This window comes from Pipra filicauda, unplaced genomic scaffold, assembly GCF_003945595.2.
Source record: "Pipra filicauda isolate LSUMZ 115617 unplaced genomic scaffold, ASM394559v2 scaffold141_size4267151_pilon, whole genome shotgun sequence".
NCBI classification, from domain to species: Eukaryota; Metazoa; Chordata; class Aves; order Passeriformes; family Pipridae; genus Pipra; species Pipra filicauda.
Genome location: NW_024103896.1, coordinates 2,451,043 through 2,471,931, shown reverse-complemented (window position 1 = coordinate 2,471,931; position 20,889 = coordinate 2,451,043). Strand labels below are relative to the sequence as shown.

The 20,889-nt window shown below is 36.4% G+C and overlaps 1 protein-coding gene across 23 annotated transcripts in view; it reads left to right on the top strand.

Annotated features, from left to right (window-relative positions):
- Window positions 1-20,889, top strand: part of DLG2 (discs large MAGUK scaffold protein 2) — a 995,087-nt gene that overhangs the window by 736,678 nt on the left and 237,520 nt on the right. The window lies entirely within an intron of this gene.

Here is a 20,889-nt window from a genome sequence, read left to right as displayed (position 1 = left end):
CTGAAATAATGGAAGACCTTCCTAAAAAATATTGTCAGGGATTACCTCCTCATAAATATTTAATGAAGAAAAGTATACTATCCAAAACTGTATGCTAATCTTCTATAGTCTACAATGATTGTAATAAATATTTGTATACAATATTTGGGGAACAGAGGAATATTTAGGCACAAATTTTCAAGAGTATTTCGTTTGTTAGGAAAAATCTATTATCTTTTATATTCTAGAGGAGAAGAAAAATCATTGTGTTTGGAGGTTTGATCGCAGACATTTTCTACAGAAAATGTTTTTCAAAGCAAAGAGTAATGTGGGAAGAGAAGAGCAGAAGTGTGTAAATGGAAAGTAAAACGGTAAACTGATGTAAGATACACTAACAGGAAAGAAACCCCAGGGATTAGGAAAGCAGCTGTGAAAGACATTTCAATGCTATAAAATAGAAAGCTCCATTAAAAAAGCAATACGACAAATGCTAATGAATAATGTGACAGATGTGGCAAGACCACGCAGAAGATGTCAGTTTATTAGAATGAAAACACTGTAGCTTCCAGAATTTCTAAAAGATGTTTCGTCACTGGTCAAAGCGATTGGTCAAGCTGTTCAGGCCAGTGCAAGTTTGAGCGAAATACATTGATTAGTACAATGTTATAAAAAGGTATAAATATTTGCACAAGAGTGCCAGGAACTAACAGATCTACTCACAATATTATAATTTCTCTGCAAATATTACCGTAAATGGAATAACTGGGCAAAAATTGTAATATTACTTCAGGTCTTTAGGTATAGTGTACAGTGACATATGAGTAATTTTTCTGTGCATCACAGTGCTTTTGTGTGTTTAGAATGAAACAATGGAAGAGTTCATTACAGAAAGACTCTTAAAATGGTCCCTTTAGAAGGGAACGGTCCAGCTTGAACTAGAAAGTTGAATGAGCAGATTCTAGGGGATTTTGGGGCCATAGAATTTCATGGCCTGCTAACCACAGAGAGAGCCAATTCATTGTCAAATGGTTGGTCTGTATATATAACTATCACTACTATGGAGATAGGTTGGGGGAAAAGGATGAGTATGTTAGGGCTAATTCCTGCAACCACATACTTAGATGTCAGTAATCAGTGGAGCCCTGGAGAGCTCATAGAGCTAGGCTGTTTTGCCACCTGAGGGTATAATTCTGTATATCCTTTTGCATTATTGTTGATTGAATTGAATACTTGGTCATCAGATATTTGATGACCTAACATCAGGATTTAGAAACCTGGGTATTGTTCTACTGAGTGTCAGTTAACAATTCTCTTAAAGAACAAGGTTTCATTTAACTTCATTCTACTTTGATGTAATATTAAGCTCTAGTCCCTGTATATTTAATCAGTTTGTCTAAATCAACAGTCCAAAAAAAACTGCAAGAAGAGCACAAAATATGGGAAAGGACACAACTCATGGTTAAATGCTCTGCACTATGCTTTGCTACATGCTGTGGTAGAGGCAACTGATTACTATAATTTGTACTTCCTTCCCACTGTGAAATAACATTCAGATGGAAAATATGACAGTTTTCCATGTTCTCAATACCATCATCTTTTCCACAGGACTCTGAATAATTGAGCATGGAGGAAGACATTTGAAATATTATTTCACCAAATGCCTTTGTTGAGGAAAGTGACAGCTTTACAATGTATCATGATTCAATTTCCAAATGGATTCAGTATTCACAGTTGGAGAACAGATTTTAGAAAAGTATTGATCTCATTTTAACTGTAATCCAAGTGGCTGTTTTTGCAAAAGTGTGCTGTGTACACAGCCCTAAATTTCACAAAGGCATTGTGTCTCAGGGCTGTATTGAGTATTGTGTTCAGTATTTTGAAGAATTAATCCAATAAAAGACTTCATTTTAAACTGTCAGCTGTGATACCACCATCTCTATTGGAAGCTGTACTAAAAAAAATCTTCCAAATATTGACCAAGTATTTTGAAAGGTCTCCCTTTCCTCACCTGAATTCCTCCATATTAAACACTTAAAAGATCTCCAGTCAGAAATAAAAAAGTTATCTCTCTGTCTTCCTGCAGACTTCCTAGAAAGAGTTTCATCACCATTTGTCAACCTCAGGTTTTGGTAGCTGCAGTTATTGTTGTATCTCAGTGCTCCAATATTTAGAATCTACTGTTGATCTGCAAGAAATTTAGTTTGACAAATGACTCTTCCGAAGGAAGAGGAACATGATGCTCTGTTCTCCCAACTGAAATGCTTGTAAGCCAGCCAGCACCTTTCAAATTGCTGCTCCAGATAATTTGTCAGCTGCTCCTCAGATTATTGTTTTTTCAAGGCTCATTAACTTAATAGGCTGAGAATTCATAGGCCAAAGCTTTATTTGCCTATTATAAAATCAAGTTTATAACCCTTGCTTTTATGGTGGCCTGTCAGCTCCTGGGAGATTTGGAGATCTAGAACAATATACTTGCATTTTAGGATAAGTGTAATTAGTTTTTTGATGGAATTATCAGTTCATATGAATTGATATTAACAGGGCTATGTCAGTGTGCAACACCTGAAAATCTGTACCATTGAAGGCACAAGTAGAGAGACAATTTTTGAGTAGCAAGTTTTCCTTTGTGGGAATGGATGCAGAGTATTCATTTATGTCATTATTGAAAGTTAAGCCTATGATCAGAAAAGCATGGGCAGTGAAAGGATATCATAGTTCATGGATGTAACACTTTCTACAAACATGAGCCTTTGTTTCAGCACTAGGTAACACAATATATTGTGTTGCAAGTCTTTTTATTCTTTATATTCACATCTACAAAGACACATTTTAAAAATGCTTCAGTTTTGCCCAGAACTAACTTCCCTGTCTTCACTGAAATCTTTCTGGCACTCTAGTTGCCAGGGCAATTTTTGTTAAAGGGCTGTCCTGCTATTGTTGGCTTTTTTGATTTTTTTTTTATTCTATAGATATTTGCTTTTTTTATAAGTCTTTGATCATGTGATTAAATCATTTTTATTTTTTTTTAGTAGATGTAGGGTAAGGAACTAACAGTTGGATTTCAGACTTTGTAGTCATGAGAGGAAAGCTTGGGAACATGACTCCTCCCAAGAAAATAAACATTTTGTACATGTTTAGTCTAGTTTTTATAAACTTGCAGATCCTCCTCATGGTGCTTAGGTAGCTGGACTGAAAGTATCTGGATTACTTTTTAAATCACTATTAGTTTTTTGAAGCCAGCTCCAGTTCTGGCTGACACTGTGGTCTGCAGTATTAGCAAGGTAGTTAATGATTTTGTGCTTTGTTTCCCAGTCTCTAAAAGAGGTTTAACAATGATCTCATAGAGCTTTTTGAAAACTAATCCTGTCAAAGACAATAGCATTGTATTACTAATGGCAGTTTGTGTTACTATTTAATTACATAAATTATTTTAAGGTATTTGATGAATCAGATTAATGACAGCACATTTTGGAACCACCACTACTTTCTTATCAGTGGGAATTAGAGAGAGAAGATAACACTGGCACAAGGCTCTAGAGCAGAGGTTTTTGCAGAAAACAACATTCCATTAGCATAGGTATTCAAGGGTAACTGAGCATTGTGTAGGTCTTAAGAGCTACACGAACAAAAGTGTGCTGAAATGGATACAGGACATATGGCTAAGGAGACTATAATGTCCAAAATCTTAATGATGTGTGGTGCTTCTTCAAGCGTGCTACTTCCTCCAACTGGGCACACAGGGGTCACTACACTCCAGTAGTCTCTGCAACCAGAGTAATGTATCTCTGTTGCAGAGATACAAGTACTGTTGCTTGTGGTTCCCTCACTTAATTTTAGACATCCCTCCACAGGCTATGCAGGGACCACTGAGGTGGTACTGATTGCTTTTCACTGACCCTGGAAGGAAGTTAAGGTAGCTGCACTTTAAGGTGCGAATAGTGAGTCTCTCTGGTGCTCATTGCTACAGTGCCCTTTCTCATTATTAGTATCTGAGCAGCCTTTTTCGTCACGATAACCTGCTGGGAACAAGCTTATTGTCAAAATGATGCATATAACTGTACTTGCATGTGGCTGCCTTCCAGGGAGGCTCTTGTCATCTTTATTGAAATTCACATTGTACAGGAGTACTCATCATCCCCTTTTCAATCCCATGTGTTTAATATGGGAATTATATCTCCCAAAACACATCTAACCATATTTTGTGGTTTTTGAAATGCCTGGCTCCTGAAAATGGGATCTATCAAAAAAGCAGTAAAAAGCAATGTTATTATGAAATTGAGTCTTCAATTTGCCTTACATAAATACAACTGCCTTTCTTGAATTTAAAATTAAATTCTACTGTTTAGTTGTATTCATTTACTTTTTTTTTTCCCTGTAGAAATTTCAAATACTGATTACAAAATGGGATATTAGTCTATTTGGGGCAAATGGATTTAAATACTTGAATATTTAAAATCAGAGGACTGATCTGTGTTTAATATACAATCCAACTGCAGACAGAAAGCTTATATATAATAAAGAACTGCTACTAAATAGCATTGCTTAAAGACAGTGAAGGGGAATAAGTACGCAATTCTTTTTGTGCATTTTTGAACATAAAAATAAGCAATACTGAGGCTCAGCTTATTCAGCATCAATGGAAACAAATAAATCTTACAGTCACAAAAGAAAAACATCTTTTGAAAATATAACATACCTGGTTGAAATAATTCTTGGTGAAGTAGCCCTCTAAAACCATAGGGTGGCATTTTAAAAAGTGAACATTGTGGCTTTGCCAAATCACTTTGGCAAAGTGATTTTTAAGGCAAACCTATACACAAATTTGGGCATTCAGAGGCACAGAGCACATAGGAACCCCCAAACAATTTAAGACATTAAACTGGTCATCACAAAGGCTGGCTTAGGTGCTAATGTTCATACTAATGGGAATTGAAGTATATTGTTACTGTTGATTTCAGCGAGAATATGTAAGTGCTATAGCCTTCACTCCCTAAACAACATCTTTAGCAATTCAAGCACCTCTTTAACTCCTAGACCTTTCTAAAAATAAGCTTGGAGACCTTGACTCACACACAGAAACACACATCACAGAAGGTGACAAGATGCAGCCCAGATGCATACAATCACATGCACATTGTGCTTGACAGGATTGTGCTGCTTCTGAAAACAGCTGCAGATCTCCAATGTTTTATAGATATAAGGCAAAACAAAATCAGCATAAACTGTGTTGATCAACTGTCTAAAACTTAAATGCAGCATCTCAATGTAGATTTTCCCTACTTGTAAATCAGCCTCCTGAGGCCTTTAAATTATTTAGGATCTTTTAGAAAAGATAGAAGTTAATTGTGGTTTTTCCTTATCACTTTCAATTAGCAAATTAAAAAATCTTAGCTGGAACAGTTTCCTATAATTTCTATTTAATCCTGACTCAAGTGTTCTCTTCAAGTAAATGATCCAGTCGTATAACTGTGAGAGTTAATGAAAGAAAGATGATGCTGTCTTTCGGCCTCAGCTCTCATGTTATTTTGCATGGATGAATCTCTGACCCTAATAAGCACAAACATTCCTACAGACTCGCTAATGTGCTTTCCTTTTTTTAATGAGGAGTTTCTATTTTGGATGCTATTAATGTAATTGTTAGGAAGATGCAGCTTTTAAAAACTCAGAGAGATGCTTGCAGGAGAATCTTAACCTGCAAAGGTATAACATCTCTACAGTTCAAGTGTTTAATTATGTAAAGTTATAGAAGCCTTTCAGGTTAAGACGGGGTGCTTCAGGTTAGAGTGCTGACTTTATTTGCTGTTGTGCTGTTGACTAATTCTCTTTAGTTGAGCAAGTCACTTAATTCTATTTGCTTTTCTATCAGTAAAATAATCTTCTTAGTTATATTGAGAAGGATAACTAGTCTCATTAAACAGAATAGAATAAAATTTTAAAACAAGAAAAATTTAGGTGTTTGTTCCATTCCATCATTTGGGAAATGTTTTATAATTTTTTAATATGGTTTGACATTTAGAGACACTGTACTTTCGTGTGCTACAGATCTTTTATTCAATTCTGCACCCATGGAAATTAAACTGTATATTCTTAGGTCATAAAATATTAACATTAGGACAGAAATATTAACTCAGTTCAGTTAAGTAGCGGTATTATCTTTACTATGTCTTTAGAGAAGAAAAAATATCAATTCTCAGTAAGAAAACATCTTTAAATCACTAGTATTAATTTTTTTCTGCTGTTATGATTACAAACAGAGCCACAGGGGAACAAAGGAAAGATGTCTCCTTTCTTTCCATGTCTATCAGCAAGCTCTGAAACTCAGTATCCAAGTCACAGAAAAAGCTCCCAAAGTATAAAAAGACAATCCCTATGTATGTTTTTTTTAATTAGTGGTGAAGACTGGAACCAGGAAACTAGAAAGGTATCTGACTATTTTTAATAGGTTTGTATCTGAGGAACTTGGCCAGGGCATTCTGTCATCTGGTATGGGGAGGCTGAGGTGGACCATGACCCTCAAAATTGAAGTTTTACCTAATGTCTGCCTCAGAGATTGCCATTCACCACTAACACTGGCTACAGCACTTTCTGGCTAGATACAAGGTGGGAGTGATGCTTCTGACTATCTTATGAAAATCCAGTCAGTTCCTAACCAATAACTTTCTTGTTTGAAATGGTCCTTTCTGTGAGACACATTACTGTTTTCAGTATATGTAAGCACGCTCTCAAACGTTATTCTGGTCTCTCAAAATCCCCTTGAAACAGTTCTTCCAAAATGATAGAGCACTAAAACTCCAGATACAATGTTCAAATTCTTCTGAGTGTTGGGAGAAATTTAAATCCACATTTTTATTATTGGTTCAGTATCTGGTTCAAGTATATTCGGAATAAATGACAAAAATTTGTCAGAAAGTGTCACTCTGCATAGGGGTGCTACAGTAACAAGCTAATGGACCCATTCATTAATTCAAATCGTGTCCAAAGTGATGAAAGTGGTATTATTACCTGACAACTGTCTAAAGCCCACTATGAGAAATGGGTTTGGAGATTTCACTTTCATTCCTGTGGACAAGTTTCCACATCATAAAAATCATCACTTCATCTGTCACAGTAATTGCTAGACTCTTGGCTCATCAGAAAAACCAAGAATAAATTTAACCTGGAGAACAAATTACTCTTTTTACCCCAAGACAGGGTTCTTTGAGCTAAGAAATTAAATATTACTGTGGAGGTGGGGTAAATAAAGGCATCCTATGGCTCCCCATACGCCTTCTCCCCAACGCCTGTTGGGAGAAGAATCGTTTCCATGGGTTGTAACTACAGAGAAAAGAGCAAGAAAACTTTCTGGCTAGAGCAAAGAGCTAGGAACTGAGAAATGTGCCTGTGTCACTGACAAGTTGTATGACCTTGGAAAATCAACTTTCCTTCAATTTTGTCTGGTTATGAAATAGGTGATGTGCCCACAGACACCACCAGCAGCCCTTGGAGTTAAAAGATATTTCTAACAGTTGGAAATATGCAAGATTTTCTGCATTGCAGAGAAAAAGAGTGATCATTAGTACTAAGTGGAGTAAAAGGAAGCATCATGGAAAGAGGGTAGGATCTCATTAGAGCAGTGCAGTTTATCGGGGAAATGTGAGACAATTATAACAACAGTAATAATGAATCTTCCCTCAGCCCAGCACTAGTGTTGTTTTGCACTACAGTTATCCCAGTGGAATAATGTAGTGCTGACTCAAGCCCCCAGATTATTTTGTATTTAATTTTCACCATTTATTTTTCTGGATATAAGCTCTCTATGTAGATGCTTGCCAATATGTCCATTGCTGTTTATTTTGTCAAGTAAGGTCTGACTTTGAACAGGATATATCTAAAAATGTGTTTGTGATATAGAAATCAGAAGGTAGCAGTCTCTGAGTCTGTGCTAGGCCAATGACACTGCAAGACTATTTGAGGACACTGTTGTGGAAAGCGTTGCAAAACTGAATGAGTTGTTTAAACTTGTAGCTTAAACTTGTAGTTGCTGATTTCACAGCACTTTACTTCTTCTGTCCAAAAAGTATAAAATACTAATTCATGGAATAGTCAGAAGCACAAAAATACTTAATTTAAAAAAACTTTCTGATATTTACTTAAAAATTATTTAGCTTTTTGCTTTTTTTTCCTTGTAATCTAAACCCCTAAATATGTAGCCTGCAGTGAGATCTAAATATGACTTCAAAACTTAAAAATTTCTGTTGTTGATCCCACTTCCATTCAGAATCATAGAATCACAGAATCAGCCGGGTTGGAAAGGATCTCTGAGATCATCAAGTTCAACCCTTGATCCAACACCACCGTGGTTGCTAGACCATGGCGCTAAATGCCACATGCAGTCTCATCTGAAAAACCTCCAGGGATGGAGGATCCACCACTTCCCTAGGCAGCCCATTCCAATGCCTGATTACCCTCTCTGTAAAGAATTTCTTCCTAATATCCAACCTAAACCTCCCCTGGCAGAGCTTAGGACCATGCCCTCTTGTCTTACTGATAGCTGCCTGGGAGAAGAGACCAACACCCACCTGGCCACAACCTCCTTTCAGGGAGTTGTAGAGAGTGATGAGGTCTCCCCTGAGCCCCCTCTTCTCCAGGCTAAACAACCCCAGCTCCCTCAGCCTCTCATCATAGGACTTGTGCTCGAGTCTGGACCTGCTCCAGCACCTCGGTATCCTTCCTGAACTGAGGGTCCCAGCACTGTACACAGTACTCCAGGTGAGGCCTCACAAATGCTGAGTCCAGGGGAAGAATCATTTCCCTGGACCTGTTGACCACACTGTTCCTGATCCAGGCCAGGATGCCATTGGCCTTCTTGGCCACCTGGGCACACTACTGGCTCATGTTCATTCAGAGTTGGAAGTATAATTTATATTATCCCAGTGGACTAGGGTTGTGTCTGTTTGGAGTCAGTTTCTCCCAACTCCAAAGCTTCTTTAAAACTGTATTTTTTTCATATGTTAGTTCAATATTTTAAAAGTGTGTGTCTGCAGAAAATAACAAAGTTTTTCTGTGGAGAAAAACAGAAATGTTTAAGAACATTGGTTCATTACTGGAGGCATTTCAGACACCTACTGTGCAGCTCTAAGTTTGTAGAGCTCACCTACCACTATATTGCTTCAATACTTGCATCTAAAATTTTCCCCAAATGTAATTTAAAAAAAAAAACCATGAAAAATGAAAGCTATTCTGAATTATTATCATTATGATTATTATCAATGTCCCCACACAAGAGGATGTCTTTCCTGCTACTATTTGTGAAGGACGTTGGGACCTGAACCAAAATCCTTGGAAGTCTGAAAATACTGAAACCTTGTTTCCAAACTGAAAAAGTGAAGGGGGGGAGATTTAGAGTTAAAATTTTGGCAGTGTAAGTTATACTGTTATTGTACCTCAACATAGCTTCTTAAATGTCAGAGCATTTATACTGTATTAATTTAAGAAGTAGTACAGGTTGGTCAGGGGACAGGTAATGCAGGAAAGGGAGGGCAGAAAGAGGGATGCTTATTTATTACACACAAATAGGGGGGAAATGCAAAATCCTGAGCTTGAGTTTTTTGATGAAACACTGAAAAGGCCAAGAAGAAAACTGCCCTTGATAAAACATACGTGTGTATGCAGAGGCATTCAGTGCCAATTTGCAGTAGTAGGACAAAGGGACGTAGGAATTCATCAAAAGCCATAGTCATTATAAGACGCTGTATCAATATAAAGTCCCTGGAAAAAGGTTTTCTTTTTGTTTTGCTAAGAAAGAAATGAAAAAAACCACACATTAGAGTTACAAGCTCTAAACATCCCTGAATTTTGTGAAAGTCTAGTTATGCAACTGACCTTTTTGTGTTGAACTCAAATTTACTTTGGGATTTAAAAGAATTAATTCTTTAAAAGGTTCTTATTTCATTTTTAAAGAATAGCACTAGAAGCAGCTAGCTTATCTGATTTTTTTTTAAATAATGCTTATAGTGCATAAAACTACTGAAAAAGCAAAGTCAGTGAAAGATGTTAAAATACATTTTTTTAGTTGAGAAAGGGAAGAAAAAGTTTTAGTTTGACTTTCAAAATTAAAATTTCAATGTTGTTAAGGAAATACAGGAACACAAACATTATGGTCCCCAAGGAGATGCATAGACAATGTCTTTTTCCAGAGTATTTCCATACTCCACATACAAAATGCATCATTCCACAGATAATTGGAGGTGCTTGGAGGTGCTTGCTGCATCTTTTGAGGATCATTATAGTTCTTTCTTTTGTGCTGTTGAAATCACTACACTGATGAAGTGAGGAGCAGGGAAAAGAATAACAACTCTACAATCTGAGAGTACATTTGTGTATATGGTTTTGCACATCAAAAATTGCTTTTTATTTGATTACACTGATTTCTGACATCAGAATTCTGAATATCAGTCACTGTATCCACACAAGCTTTCCTAAAAAGCAGATTGGAACCCTCATAATGTGTTACACTGTGTAAAGAGAAAGCATATCAGCATGTGCACCTGAAATGCACTGCAGCCCACATGGGTGGAGTACTCAAATATCACTTGCCACTACTCACTGATAGTATGGTGCACTTGTGCAGCCCAGTGCAAGACCATAGTCCTGAGCTGTTCTAACCAAGGTAGGCTAGCTGATGAAGCAGTCTAACCTGCTGTCAATAAATGCCCACATTGATTACAGCTGACTTGAGTATAATCAGCAACATGTGTAGACAGTTCAGTTACTGAACTGATGCAGATTGCATAAACTGTAATCAGAACTCTGAGCCTGTTCAAAGTACAGTGACTAAGAGTTGCAGGTAGGAGGATTTATGTAGTATCTGTGGCAAGAGCATGGCTATACAGGCTTGGTTGGAAGTAGAAGTAATACAGGTTTGGTTGGAATACAAACTCACATAATACTGTCATCGCACCATGCAGAAGAGAATTTGATTTTGACATTTCAGATTCAGCAGTGTGAGTGAATTTTGCCAATTTTTCATATCAAACGTTTACAACCATTTCCTATATTGTACTATTTCATTCAAAGTGTATAAAAATTCTTGTGTTACAAAGACATCCAAAGTGAGTGATGAATTCATGAGTGTCATTGAAATCACAGGTGCTGTCTAGGATCTTGAGGTTCAAATGACTGAAATTTCTTCTGGTTGGTATGTCCATGGCATTTAGAAAGGGAAATATGCAAAGAGGGAAATTTACTCCTGATGGAAATTTTAGTTTATTTTTTCTAGTTGATTTTGTCTGGTTTCCCAGATACTTTTTGAAGTTATCACTCAACAATTAGCATTCACGTTGGTATGCCATGGATTACAGAACAGGTCTTTCATCTAGGGTACTCTGAGGTTGTTGTTTGGAACAAAAAATCCAAGATTCACACCATACTGGCAATAAGAACACAGGAATCATGGTCAACTGATTTCTTTTCCTTGGCTTTCCTATTTTTTTTTCTGATACAATCTTGTATGATACCATAGTTATTTGAATTATTTACAAGAAGGGGGTAGAGTTTTGTGTTTTGACAAAAGTGGGATTACACAGGGGGTGTCCACAAAGGAAGATCAGTACAGTACCAAAACCAAATCATATCTCAGCAAAGAGAATGAGAATTACATGATTTTGTTAGAGCTAAATCAAGAACAAACACGCCAATACAATATTATAACCAGGTTTCATGTCAAGGCTGACTCCCAAACCACATGACATCATGATTTATAGGATCTTAACAATTATTTCTCAATGTATTTGAATGTTCTACTGTGTATCCTTCATAAAGACTAGCATCACATGGCAAATAAATTCTTAAAAGATTGGTAAATCTATTTACCATTGACTTTAATCAAGCAGCATAGATTTTTGCTGAGGAATTACCTTTAAAACACAATGCTGCAATATAAAATTGTGGTTTTAAGTAAACGCTATTTAGCAAGAGGTAGGAGTTTTATAAAAATTATTGTAAATATGCTCTTCACTAGGACAGAATATGCTGTAATGTTTTCACACTGGATTTCTTTAAGTTTGTCCATATATACCTTTCATGTTTACATGTTCAAATTTTCCAGTTCTGCTATTCTTGCCTTTAAAATGAAAAAATCGGTTTAGTTAGTGTCAACTAAGAGAAATACAACATTGATGCAACTTAGAAAATGATAGGATTTCTTCAGCTTGCACACAGAAGTGGTAAATAGCACAAATTAATTTTAGTCTCGTCTACCTTAATATTGCTCCAATCATTGTTAGAGTTTGAATATGTCATTTTTCTTTGTTTTCTTAGAGACAGGAAGCTGGTAAATGGAGAGAGGTCCTAGAGGAAATCCTCTGTGAGGCTAGGAAGTTTCAGACTCACTTGCCAAAAGGAACAGCAAAGAATACAAATCAGGAATACCTTGTGCAAATTCAAATTTTAGTAGTGAACATATTAATTTAAATCAGTGAAATTATCTTTTTGTAAATTTGAGAGAGCCTCATTTGAGTCATAAAATTAATCAGTGGAAAAAAGTGGAAGCTACCATCTGAATACTGGTTTACAGGCTGATTAACCAATATGCAGGAATTTCATAGTATTGTAAAGACCCTTTATACTTCTAACAAGAAAAAGCAAAGGGAATTAAAATAGGTCCTAATAAATCTATTTTAAATTATATTAGCATTTCATCACTCAAGGCTTAAACCAGTCTCTATGTAGAGAATAAGAAAAGGTGCAGTGTAAAAAGAAATTATGTTATATTTTCTTCTGTAAAATGATGGCAGTTTTACCTCTGTTCTCAATCCAAGGTGTGCAGAGGGTAACATTTACTGTAAGAATTTTTAGCAGGTCTGGATTGCCATCAACAAAATACACAAATCTTTTCCAGCACTCATTTACACATTCTACAGTCACATTTAAAGGGAAGAGTTTTTGTTTGTGACTGATGTGTAGCAATCTCTGGTCAGTATATAAAAGGATTCTGTAGCTACAGTACTTATCATACATTTAATAAGATACAAATTTGAATTAATTTAGATGCCTGAAAGGGGTAAAATATCTCCAGGCCTGCCTCTGTTCCAGAAGAAAAAAAAGGCAAGAAACTGTTCCACTTAACTTGGGTACAAAAATTCATGTTTTATATCCAGAAGTAACAAGTGAAAGAACCTTCTTTGGGTTTCTTGATGTATATTTACCCAATTTGCACTGGTTAAAAAATATTATTATTCAAACAGGTATTTTCTACAGTTTTAGACTTCCCTGATAAGTTGGACGAGAGGCATAGCTTGGAATAAAGTAGTACATCAAAGGAATTCTAAACACAGGAGCCTACTGCCATGGAATTTCCTGCCAATCTAGTGAATTCTAGATCTGAAAATATGGATGACCATCCAGTGCATGGGCTTACTCTCTATCATGTTTTTGTATCATCTAAGAAATCCCTATTTCATATGTGAAGTGTTCACAGATTTCAGGGTATTCATAGGTTTTAAGCAGAACTGCTTTGTCCTTCAAAAATAACACATGAAGAACTGAAACAAAATGCTGTAATGCTAGCTCAGTTTCTGTGCACAGGATAAATATGGGCACAAGATACTCATGTCCAAAACCAGCTTCCTCATGTGGCTATTTCTTTTTGAAGTGCTAAATGACAATGGAATTCTGGTTTTTGTGCTAGTTAAAGTTAGATGAGTTGCTGGTATAAATCCAGCTGTGACCATTTGTATTGATTGATTTGTGTTTCCTTGTGCTTTTCTGTATGTCTGTTATTCAGATGTTTTCTCTTAAGCAGCAGTATTTTAAATCTGAGTGTACCCAGTGCAATTGGTTCTGGCCAAAACATTTGGGAGTCAAAGTACAAAGGTACTTGCAGAGAGAAATGATTAGTTGGTAGCAGCAAAGAGAGACTTACTTCTAGATAAAACTCTTTATCTAGTAAATGAAACCCAAAAGTAGAAGAAACATGAAAGTATCTTCACACCAAAATAACCTTGAAATAACTCAAGAACCTGGGGTTTGCTGGCTGACTGATGAGAAAGTTGTAATTATAAGACATTATCTCTAACCTATAACAAATACTTGAAAAGTTTAGTGAAGGAAACTCAGACTGTTGTTCAGAACTTATGCTAGTAAGTATTATGGTGATGTTAAATCAGTTCTCAGAAGGATCACAGGTTAACTGTCAGCTCAATCATGTATAAGTGCTTGCTAATTTTGCAAATCTACTAAAACCAGATTCCAATCAAATGATTTATCTATTAAGTTAGTAACTAAACAGTTCACGTTAATGACTACCACAGGTTTAGAGTAAAATTCTTCATAAATTCCTTTCACAATTCTTTCCTAATTAGCTAAATATCTCTTTACAGATTGAATTTAACAAGCACCTTTAAATAAATGGTGGTTTATATGTGAGTTTAGGAGTATAAGGATTGACATAATGGAACATATAAATAATCTTTCTACCCTATCATTCATCTAATCCAATCTATGGCCTATAATCAAAGACAGGCAAAATTAATTACTAATGTGCTTGGATAATATTATGGTGATCTTCTGTGGGAGGTGCTTATGCCTGACACTCCCACTGTGAGGAACCCCAGAATGAGAAAAAGTAATAGATTTTTAATTTTTTTTATATGTCTAGTTCTAATGTATGCTTCATCCTTGGACCTCAAGGCGTAAAACACTGAACATTTCCCATGAAATGTTAAGTCCAGTTTCTATCAAATTAAAAAGATTCATGATTCATTTAGATTAGATTAGAAACAGAAGAGCTTAAACTGTTGAATTTCTTCTGCATTCTTTATACTTCTGCATTTTCAAATTACCATTCCTTGCTGTTTATCTTTATTCAGTTGGAATGTTGTTTATGTGCATAATATTATTTCTGCATTTGCTTTTTTTCTCTCTGTGTATTTTTCTAGGATTTTTTGGTTTGTGTTTGGTATAGCTGCAAATGCACACTTGCATGCTGGACTGCTTTGAATGACAGAGAAAGTGAGACTAAATAGCAGCTTATGTAGGATTACTTTCTCACATCTGCTGTGTTAAAAAAGACACATTGAACCCATATTCCTAGCTTGCACGGAGATAATGTATATCCAAATAGGAGGGATAACATTATCAGAAGGTATCACACAGGTGCCGTAAACACAGTACCAGGAGTCACTGTAATATCGAGTGTGCTGTTCTGATGGATTTTAAATCAAAATCATAAATTAATGCTCTTTCTGTTGTGATAGTTCTTTTCGTTTTAATGAGCCACTTCTGTGGAAGCTGAATGTACTCCTTTTCTGCCTGTTTTACTGTGACAGTTACTGTAATTCAGTGCAATGCACACATGAAAGTTAGTAAGCACAGAGGAAACAATCTTGTTCTTATACAGAAACAATATTAAAACTTAAATTTCTGTAGGTTTTTTATTATGCAAATATGATACAGAATCTCATAACATAGAAATGTGTTTTAAATCATTTAAAGTAATTGTTATTTTTCATATGCTTTATCTTGAATAACATTTACTGCAATGACTCTAGCATGAAAAGAATTTTATGTACTTGTTTTTCTTTGGATGGAGAGGGATAGAAACCTGTCAAATTAGTTTAATGGGTTGATGTTATTATAAGTCTGTCATTGGGCTTATTTATCTATGATTTCCCTACTCTTTAAAAAACAAGCAGATGCAGTACAAAAGTCCTATGAATCATTATTCAAGTGTCATCTTCAGTGTAAAGAAAGTCAACCCTCCCTTGAAAAGAGAAAGCAAAGCTAAGCTTTTCTAGGCACTAAATGCAGTATTGCAAGATCAATGTAACCATTAAGATTATAATCTATGTCTGTTTTACTAATGACAAGATTACTCTGACAGAGATCTGTGTTAAAATCACATTATACTTTCTTTTTTTTTTGCATCCTGAATTGGAATTAGGTGTTTCTGGTTCCCAAAGGGAATTCCTAACTATAAATGAACATCTATGGACTGTGGTGGAAAAGTACATGAAAATGTGAGGTCTTTTAGACTTTTCAGATGTCTGTTTAACTATTTGTTTTCTTATCCTCCTACTGAGTACATATCACCCATAAAATTGAATTTTGACAAAAGTAATCCATTTCATCCAATTCTGTTGACAATAATAAACCAGGTCATCTAAAAATTCTGGTCTTAACATTTTCTGAGACTCAAGACTCACTGGCTGTTAGCATTTTTATGAATAATTTACTAAGTTACAGTATTTCAGAATTTATTCTGTATTCACAGACTATAGATTAGATGAGCTTTTTCTTTAGACAATAAGAGCAATTTCCTTACTGGAAAACTTCTACAATAATTTCTTTTATCCTTTGTTTTCCTTTTCTTTTTTTTCCCACCAATGCAACTGTTAAATACATGTCTGATGTGCAATTTGGTATTTTTTGACTGCAAGTCCTATATGATTCTTCCTATTGTGCCTATATGAATTTTCCTAAAACTGCTGAGATACTCCTTTATTTATATCAAAGTTTTGCCATTCAAAGTTCCTTAAAAGTGGATTTTTTTTTTAAGTCCTTGCAAATGTTTTTCAACATTTGTTTAAGCTGGAAAGCAATATTGATGCAGATATTTGTGTTGTTACTTGCACAGAAACCCAGTAGGTTTTCTGTGCAATAATATGTTTCATTATGGAAGCAATGCACAGCTCTAGAAATACATCAGATGTGGAGTTTATGGGACAGTGGTGAATGCTGTGTGTTGCAGCTGCCACAGAACAGTTACTGATGGAAATTGTGCTACGTACTCTCTGCAAAAGACTAATATATGTATGCACATATTCTTGCTTTTCATTTGTAATAGGAAAAATCCTGACTGTGCTGGCTTTATGTTAGCTGGACAGCAGGTGCCCACATGAGCCACTCTATCCCTCTCCTCCTCAGCTGGGCTGGGGAGAGAAAATATAATGAAAAGGCTCTGGGTTAAGATAAACATAGGGAGAGATCACTCACCAGTTTCTATCACAGGCAAGGCAGGCTCAACTGGGTGAAATTAATTTAATTTATTGCCAATTAAATCAGAGTAGAGGAATGAGAAATAAAACCAAACCTTAAAACACCTTCCCCCCAGTCCTCTCTTCTTCCCGGGCTCAACTTCACTCCCAAGTTCTCTACCTCCTTCCCCTGAGCCATACAGGGAGATGGGGAATGGGGGTTTGTGGTCAGCTCATCACGTGCTATGTCTGCAACTCCTTTCTCACACTCTTCCCTTACTCCAGCATGAGATTCTTCCTAATGGAAACAGTCCTCCATGAACTTTTCCAACTTATAGGTCCTTACCAAGGGCTTCAGTTCCTCACAAACTGCTCCAAACACATGTTCTTTCCATGAATCCCTTCCCCAGGGTTCAGTCCTTCAGGAACAGGTTGCCCCATCGTGGGTCTCCTGCAGAGTCACAAGTCTTGCCAGCAGACCTGCCCCGGTGTGAGTTTTTCATGGGGTCACAGCCTACTTTGGGTACCTACCTGCTCCAGTATGGGGTCCTCCATGAACTGAAGGTGGACCTCTGTTCCACCATGGCTCTCCACGGGCTGCAGGGGCACAGCTGCCTCACCATGGTCTGCACCACAGAATGCAGGAGAATCTCTGCTCCAGCGCCTGAAGCACCTCCTCTTCCTCCTTCTGCACTGACCTTGGGTGTCTGAAGGGCTGTTTCTCTCACAAATTCTCACCTCTCTCTTTGGCTGCAGTTTTTTACCCCTTAAATACGCTATCCCAGAGGCACTACCAGTGGTGCTGATGGACTTAGCTGGCTGGCGCTGGCTCTGTCAGACATGGGGGAAGCTGCCAGAAGCTTCTCACAGAAGATACCCCTGTAGCCTGCTATGAAAACTTTGTCATGCAAACCCAATACATATACATAAAATGAGTGAAAAGCTGAATAATTCCTTCCAGCCTTATAGAATGACTGGAAGAAGCCAATGACTCTTTCCAATGCCACAATCTTTGGCAGTCTGCCTCTGAACTGTTTCAATGTGTTCAGATTATTTAGTGTCTCCAGACAACCCTAATAGAAGTTTTTTTCTAAAGTACACCTTTCTTTCTGTTATGTCACTGAAGACTTGACCGATTAAGACATTTTTCTGTACTGTACTTTGTGTTATTCTTTGAGGAAGATGATTTCTTTTTACCCAGTAAGAGTGGCTGTTGTTCTGTCACACAGAAATCAAACCATCTCCAATTGTCTTACACCTTGTGCAATTCATTGGAGTGGTTATGCTTGGAAAACACTAATGCCGGAGAGAATTAGGAGTGGCAGTGAACAGTAAATGTGGTACAACATTTGTTTCTGCCATGATGTGGTAGCATCATGTGGTAGCATCATGGCAGAAAGCCTTAGTGATGCTGAACTACATAAGCATCGTGTCAAAGAGTAGGAAGGAGGGTGACAGCTGCTTTCTCCATGAGGACCTGAAAGCTCAGCATTGTATCAGACCTGGTACCAGATACTACCACCTGTAGGCAATTGGGACATCATGCAAAGTGCATCAGGAAGTTTTTTGTAATTTCTGAATAAATGCTCTCTATTTAAATTCATGAAAGTAGAGCTATGTTCTCTTCCACAACTGTAATAAAAGCCAACCTAGGTTGTTATGTTCATGGATTATCTCCATCTAGTATTGCTTAAGCGGCTGAGAATGTTGGATTTTCCTTCTTCTACTATTATCCTTTGTTTTTTTCTGCAGACTTGCGTGTTTTTCACTTCTTGCAAATACTTTGACTTTTAAACCTCAGTCCTCAGCTGGTATAATTTTCAAACTGACTTCATAAGGGAGTATTTCATCTCCCAGAAGGAGCTTTATAGTTCCTTATATTCATTACAGTATCAGAAATAATAATGATAACAATAATAACAACAATAGTAATATTATACCTGAGAGACTGGTAGGAAGACTTGAGGTTACTTTTTTATTACTGTAATAGAATGTCTTGGAATGATATGCAGAATTAGGCACCCCACTTCTAAAAACCCAAGTCTGTCCAAAGTAGGAGATGAAGATATGAACAAGGAACATAGTAAGTTGAGGATGGTATAAATGGTAGGAGTTAAAATAAAATTTTTAAAAGTAGGTCATAAAATAAATCAGTATATAACAGTGACATCTAGAACAGAAGAACCTCCCAAGAAGCAAGGTCTTAATGATTCCTAAAATTTCTTCCTTTTTCAGTTTATATCAATTTGTCACAGTATTTTTTCTAATAGTTTGCACTTGGTATGCCTAGTTACTCAATGCTGTGTTCTTCACAGTACTGTGTAAGTTTGTATTAACCCTACATGGGAACTTTAAGTTTGTATTAATGTTATTTGTTATTCGTTAATACAAATAAGTTTGTATTAACCCTATATGTGGAACTGCATCAAAAGTATATCCAGTCCACTCTACTCCTTTAAACAGCATTTCTAATTACTTTCATTTCCCCTCACTTCATTCCAAATGTCTTTAGCTGTATTAAGTACTATAGTCTCCAGCTGAAATAAAAGTTCCTCTCAAATAAGCATACTTTTATATTTGAAAGGTTATCATTATCTCCTGCAATTACCTCAGCCATAAGGAAGTAGTTTTGAAGTCAGTGGATGTTTCACCACTTTGAAGATAGTTACTGATTTAAGCACACTGCTAACAAAGGTGGATAATTAGCTTTATTCCAGAAGCTGAAGCATACCTATGAGTCACAGTTTCGCCTTGCATTCTTTCTTGTTGTTGTATGATGCTAGTTTAATGCTGCAACAACTCAAATATTTTAAGTTACAGAATGTAGCTAGCCACTTCTGTGTGAATACTGTTTGAGGAAGCAAGAGAGGCAGGGAAGGAAGAAAAGGAGTGAGCACCTAATCTTTCATTTTGTTTCTTTTCTGTTCTCCACGGAGTAGATATTTAGCCTAGCAATGCTGTTTGTAGAACAGACGTACAGATGCCATTTTAAAAATTGAGTTATGTTGCTAAAATCTTCCCTGCATGTGCCTGTGCATGAAAACCACATTGCATCTCATGTTTGGCTTTGTTACCTGAGGGTGATCTGAATGTAGCAGGGTTGAAAATCTTATTCTCTGAAGTTTTCTATTTGCGTCTGATGGGAGACTGTCTGGTTAGTTTGACACTTCTAATATGGGTCAGTAACTGTCAGTACTGGATATTATCAAACTGTTTGTAGCTGAGATAAAATTAATACCAAAAAAAGCAATCTCTGGTCTTCTAATTAATCCCATAGGAGAGCAAAAACTCATTTAAGTTAGAAGTTTAGCTGTTGGCAGCATCAGGAAAAGCTGGTCTCACTTCACTGAGCTGAATTAAAACTCCACATTAGTGGTATTAAAGCATGTTGCCTTCTTAAACTCTTTTATCCATCAAAGCAAAGGCTTAGAAGCTTTATAAACAACTGCAGTGCTACCTTCAGTCCTTGACATAAAGAAACAACATGCTGTGAATACATCATAAAATCAAACAGTATTAGCGTTCCCTTTACTGGTCTCCAGTGGAATTTTTCCAATATTGTATTATCACTCCTTTTTCTTTTAATATTGTGAATAACAAAGAATAACTCAGAGCTCTAGATTTATGGGGTGTTTTTGTCGTTTGTTTTGGATTTTTTTCCTGCAGAGAACATATCGATAGACAAATGGAGTTTGTATACTTTCCTTCTGTGTGGCAGTTTCAGAATTGGGACCTGAAGAATGCTGCTCTGGAGCCAGTGTTCAGAAAGGTCTCTACCCGGCCTGTGCCACTGGCTGCTTCCTGCTTCTTTTTGAGAAGTTGCAGGTCAATTGATTTAGGAAGCAAATAATTTTTAAGCTGTAAGTTTTGACTAGTCAAAATAAAGATATATGAAAATAAAAGGTTTCCTAAATCAGGGCTATAGCAAATAGAGGACAACTGTTCTTTGTTGATAGCA